This window comes from Arachis ipaensis, chromosome B1 (genome assembly GCF_059453495.1).
Source record: "Arachis ipaensis isolate K30076 ecotype BB chromosome B1, ASM5945349v1, whole genome shotgun sequence".
NCBI classification, from domain to species: Eukaryota; Viridiplantae; Streptophyta; class Magnoliopsida; order Fabales; family Fabaceae; genus Arachis; species Arachis ipaensis.
In genome coordinates this window covers 20,405,575-20,411,316 of record NC_142436.1, presented here as the reverse complement: position 1 = coordinate 20,411,316, position 5,742 = coordinate 20,405,575, and the positions used below count along the sequence as shown (strand labels likewise).

The 5,742-nt window shown below is 37.0% G+C and overlaps 1 non-coding gene across 1 annotated transcript; it reads left to right on the top strand.

The window, feature by feature from the left end:
• The first annotated feature begins 324 nt into the window (after positions 1–324).
• LOC148575902 (small nucleolar RNA R71) lies at positions 325–432 on the top strand. Its single transcript, XR_015903445.1, has one exon. It is a non-coding gene; the product is annotated as a small nucleolar RNA R71 (small nucleolar RNA).
• Positions 433–5,742: the final 5,310 nt, after the last annotated feature.

Here is a 5,742-nt window from a genome sequence, read left to right as displayed (position 1 = left end):
CTCTTGAGTACTGTTGGATGCAGCTTGCATTCCATGCAGACTCTGAGAGATCATATTGACTTGCTGAGTCAATATTTTATTCTGAGCCAATATGGCATTCAGAGTATCAACTTCAAGAACTCCCTTCTTCATAGGCGTCCCATTACTCACAGGATTCCTTTCAGAAGTGTACATGAACTGGTTATTAGCAACCATGTCAATGAGTTCTTGAGCTTCTGCAGGCGTTTTCTTTAGGTGAATGGATCCACCTGCAGAAGTGTCTAGTGACATCTTTGATAGCTCAGATAAACCATCATAGAATATATCCAGGATGGTCCATTCTGAAAGCATGTCAGAAGGACACTTTTTGGTCAGCTGTTTGTATCTTTCCCAAGCTTCATAGAGGGATTCACCATCTTTCTGTCTGAAGGTTTGAACATCAGCTCTAAGCTTGCTCAGCTTTTGAGGAGGAAAGTACTTGGCTAAGAAAGCCGTGACCAGCTTATCCCAAGAGTTCAGGCTGTCTTTTGGTTGAGAATCCAACCATAATCTAGCTCTGTCTCTTACAGCAAAAGGGAAAAGCATGAGCCTGTAGACTTCAAGATCTACTCCATTAGTCTTAATAGTATCACATATCTGCAAGAATTCAGTTAAGAACTGAAAAGGATCTTCAGATGGAAGTCCATGAAACTTGCAGTTCTGCTGCATCAGAGAAACTAATTGAGGTTTCAGCTCAAAGTTGTTTGCTCCAATGGCAGGAATGGAGATGCTTCTTCCATGTAAATTGGAATTAGGTGCAGTAAAGTCACCATGCATCTTCCTTACATTATTATTATTTTCGGCTGCCATCTCCTCTTCCTGTTCGAAAATTTCTGAAAGGTTATCTCTGGATTGTTGTAATTTAGCTTCTCTTAATTTTCTCTTCAGAGTCCTTTCAGGTTCTGGATCTGCTTCCACAAGAATGTTCTTATCCTTGCTCCTGCTCATATGACAAAGAAGAGGGCACAGAAAAAATAATAATAATAATATGGATCCTTTATACCACAGTATAAGGATCCTTTTGTGAGTGGAAGAAAAGAGAGGGAGAAAGAGTGTGATGTAAAGAAAGAAACACAACTGTGAGGATGGCAGAGATGTGAGATGAGATGTTAGTAGATGAATAAATAAATAGAATAGGATGGGAGAGGGAGATTTTTCAAAAATAATTTTTGAAAAAGAGTTAGTGATTTTTGAAAATAGTTTTTGAAAAATGTTAGTAATTTTCGAAAATTAAGATTTAAAAATTAAAATAATTAATAAATTAAAAAGAAATTTTTAAAAAGGGGGAAGATATTTTCGAAAATGAGAGAGAGAGAGTTAGTTAGGTAGTTTTGAAAAAGTTAAGAGACAAACAAAAAAGTTAGTTAGTTAGTTGAAACAAATTTGAAAATCAATTTTGAAAAGATAAGAAGTTAGGAAGTTAGAGAAGATATTTTGAAATCAAATTTTTGAAAAAGATAAGATAAGAAGATATTTTGAAAAAGATTTGATTTTTTTTTTAAATCTCAATTAATGACTTGATTCATAAGAAATCACAAGATATGATTCTAGAACTTTAAAGTTTGAATCTTTCTTAACAAGCAAGTAACAAACTTCAAATTTTTGAATCAAAACATTAATTGATTATGTTATTTTCGAAAATTTGATATAAAAATAAGAAAAAGATTTTTGAAAAATATTTTTTGGAATTTTCGAAAATAACTAAGAATTTTGAAAAAGATTTGATTTTTGAAAAAGATTTTGAAAAAGATAAGATTTTCAAATTGAAAATTTGATTTGACTCATAAGAAACAACTTGATTTTAAAAATTTTTGAAAAAGTCAACTCAAATTTTCGAATTTGATGGGAAAAAAAGGGAAAGATATTTTTTTATTTTTGAGATTTTTTTTTTGATGAGAGAGAAAAACAACAAAAAGACTCAATGCATGAAAATTTTGAATCAAAACAATGAATGCATGCATGAATGATATGAATGTCAAGATGAACACCAAGAACACTTTGAATGTCAAGATGAACATCAAGAACATATTTTTGAAAAATTTTTTATGCAAAGAAAACATGTAAGACACCAAACTTAGAAATCTTTCATGTTTAGACTCTAAGAAACGAAAAATGCACATGTAAAACAAGAAAAGACACAAAACATGAAAACATCAAGATCAAACAAGAAGACTTACCAAGAACAACTTGAAGATCATGAAGAACATTATGAATGCATGATATTTTCGAAAAATGCAAGATGCATATGCAATTGACACCAAACTTATAACATGACTTAAGACTCAAACAAGAAATACAAAAATATTTTTGCTTTTTATGATTTTCTAATTTTTTTGGAATTTTTTTTCGAAAATTATGAAGAAAAAATAAGGATTCCAAAATTTTTAACATGAATTCCAGGAATCTTGCATTCTTAGTCTAAAGCTTCAGTCCAGGAATTAGACATGGCTCACTAGCCAGCCAAACTTTCAATGAAAGCTCCGGTCCAAAACACTAGACATGGCCAATGGCCAGCCAATCTTCAGCATGTAATTCAGACATGACACGCCTGACATACTCATTCCCAAAGGAATTAGACATGGCTTTACAGCCAGCCAGGCTTCAACATACTTCATGAAACACTAGAATTCATTCTTAAAAATTTTGAATCAAAATTTTTTTGAAAACATTTTTTTTTATTTTTTTTTTCGAAAACAAAGGAGAAATTTTTGAAAGATTTTTGAAAAATTTTTGAAAAGAAAACAAAAAGAAAATTACCTAACCTGAGCAACAAGATGAATCGTCAGTTGTCCAAACTCGAACAATCCCCGGCAACGGCGCCAAAAACTTGGTGCACGAAATTGTGATGTCCAGGCTCAAACAATCCCTGGCAACGTGAGCAACTTGGTACGCGCAATCGTGATTACACTTTGATTATGTAAAATTCATGGCTCTTTCTTTCCCTGGCAATGGCGCCAAGAACATGGTGCCAATACCATGGTTCACAACTTCGATACAACTAACCAGCAAGTGCACTGGGTCGTCCAAGTAATACCTTATGTGAGTAAGGGTCGAATCCCACGGAGATTGTTGGTATGAAGCAAGCTATGGTCACCTTGCAATTCTCAGTTAGGCAGATATAAATTGATAATGGTGTTTTCGAATTTAATATAATAAAATAGGGATAGAAATACTTATGTAATTCATTGGTGAGAATTTCAGATAAGCGCATGGAGATGCTTTCGTTCCTCTGAACCTCTGCTTTCCTGCTATCTTCATCCAATCAGTCTTACTCCTTTCCATGGCTGGCTTTATGCAAGGGCATCACCGTTGTCACAGTCATTCAATCATTGAATCCTACTCGGAATACCACAGACAAGGTTTAGACTTTCCGGATTCTCTTGAATACCGCCATCATTCTAGCGTACGCCACGAAGATTCTGATTAAGAGATCTAAGAGATATTCATTCTAGCTTATTTCATGTAGAACAGAAGTGTTTGTCAGGCACACGTTCATAAGGGAGAAGGATGATGAGCGTCACACATAATCATCACCTTCATCACGTTCTTGGGTGCGAATGGACATCTTAGAAGCGAAATAAGATGAATTGAATGGAAAACAGTAGTACTTTGCATTAATCTTTGAGGAACAGCAGAGCTTCACACCTTAATCTATGGGGTGTAGAAACTCTACCGTATGAAAATACATAAGTGAAGGTCCAGGCATGGCCGAGATGGCCAGCCCCCAAAACGTGATCACAGGATCAAAATACAATCCAGGATGTCAAATACAATAGTAAGAGGTCCTATTTATAATAAACTAGCTACTAGGGTTTACATGAGTAAGTAATTGATGCATAAATCCACTTCCGGGGCCCACTTAGTGTGTTCTTGGGCTGGGCTTGAGTGTTGCACGTGTAGAGGTCCTTCTTGGAGTTGAACGCCAGTTTTTGTGCCAGTTTGGGCGTTCAACTCTGGTTTTGGCTCCTTTTCTGGCGCTGGACGCCAGATTTGGGCAAAAAGCTGGCGTTGAACGCCAGTTTATGTCATCTATTCTTGGCCAAAGTATGGACTATTATATATTGCTGAAAAGCCCTGGATGTCTACTTTCCAACGCAATTGAAATCGCGCCATTTCGAGTTCTGTAGCTTCAGAAAATCCACTTTGAGTGAAAGGAGGTCAGAATCCAACAGCATCAGCAGTCCTTCTTGAATCCTCTGAATCTGATTTCTGCTCAAGTCCCTCAATTTCAGCCAGAAAATACCTGAAATCACAGAAAAACACACAAACTCATAGTAAAGTCCAGAAATGTGAATTTAACATAAAAACTAATGAAAACATCCCTAAAATAACTAGATCCTACTAAAATCATACTAAAAACAATGTCAAAAAGCGTATAAATTATCCGCTCATCAGCAATAAACCTGCAGCAACTAAGGTTGAAGAATACAAAGCCAAGATACCTTATCCTCAAAAACTCCAGAAAGAGGAGCAGGATAAGCAATTTGCTCGCTTTGCAGATTATCTCAGGACTCTTGAAATAAAGATTCCATTTGCAGAAGCACTTGAGCAAATACCTTCTTATGCCAAGTTCATGAAAGAGATCTTGAGTCATAAAAAGGATTGGAGAGAAACAGAAAGAGTTCTCCTCACTGAAGAATGCAGTGCAGTCATTCTGAAGAGCTTTCTTGAAAAGCTTAAAGACCCTGGGAGTTTTCTGATACCATGCATATTAGAAGGTAATTGCACCAAGATAGCTTTATGCGATCTTGGGGCAAGCATCAACCTAATACCTGCATCCACTATCAGGAAGCTTGGCTTAACTGAAGAAGTTAAACCAACCCGGATATGTCTCCAACTTGCTGATGGTTCCACTAAATACCCATCAGGCGTGATTGAAGACATGATTGTCAGAGTTGGGCCATTCGCCTTTCCCACTGACTTTGTTGTGCTGGAAATGGAGGAGCACAAGAGTGCTACTCTCATTCTAGGAAGACCCTTCCTAGCAACTGGACGATCCCTTATTGACGTCCAACAGGGGGAAATAACACTGAGAGTCAATGATGATGAGTTCAAGTTGAACGCTGTCAAAGCCATGCAGCATCCAGACACATCAACAGACTGCATGAAAGTTGATCTTATTGACTCTTTGGTAGAAGAGATCAACATGGCTGAGAGTCTCGAATCAGAGTTGGAACATATCTTTAAGGATGTTCAGCCTGATTTGGAGGACTCAGAGGACATGAAAGAGCCTCTGAAATTTCTTCTAGAAGAGGAAAAACCTCCTAAACCCGAGCTCAAGCCATTACCACCATCCTTGAAATATGCATTTCTAGGAGAAGGTGATACTTTTCCAGTGATCATAAGCTCTGCTTTAAATTCACAGGAAGAGGAAGCACTTATTCAAGTGCTAAGGACTCACAAGACAGCTCTTGGGTGGTCCATAGGTGACCTTAAGGGCATAAGCCCAGCTAGATGCATGCACAAAATTCTATTGGAGGATAATGCCAAACCAGTGGTTCAACCACAGAGGCGGCTAAATCCAGCCATGAAGGAAGTGATGCAGAAAGAGGTCACCAAATTACTAGAGGCTGGAATTATTTATCCTATTTCTGATAGCCCCTGGGTGAGCCCTGTCCAAGTCGTTCCAAAAAAGGGAGGCATGACAGTGATTCATAATGAAAAGAATGAACTGGTTCCTACGAGAACAGTTACAGGATGGCGCATGTGTATTGACTACAGAAG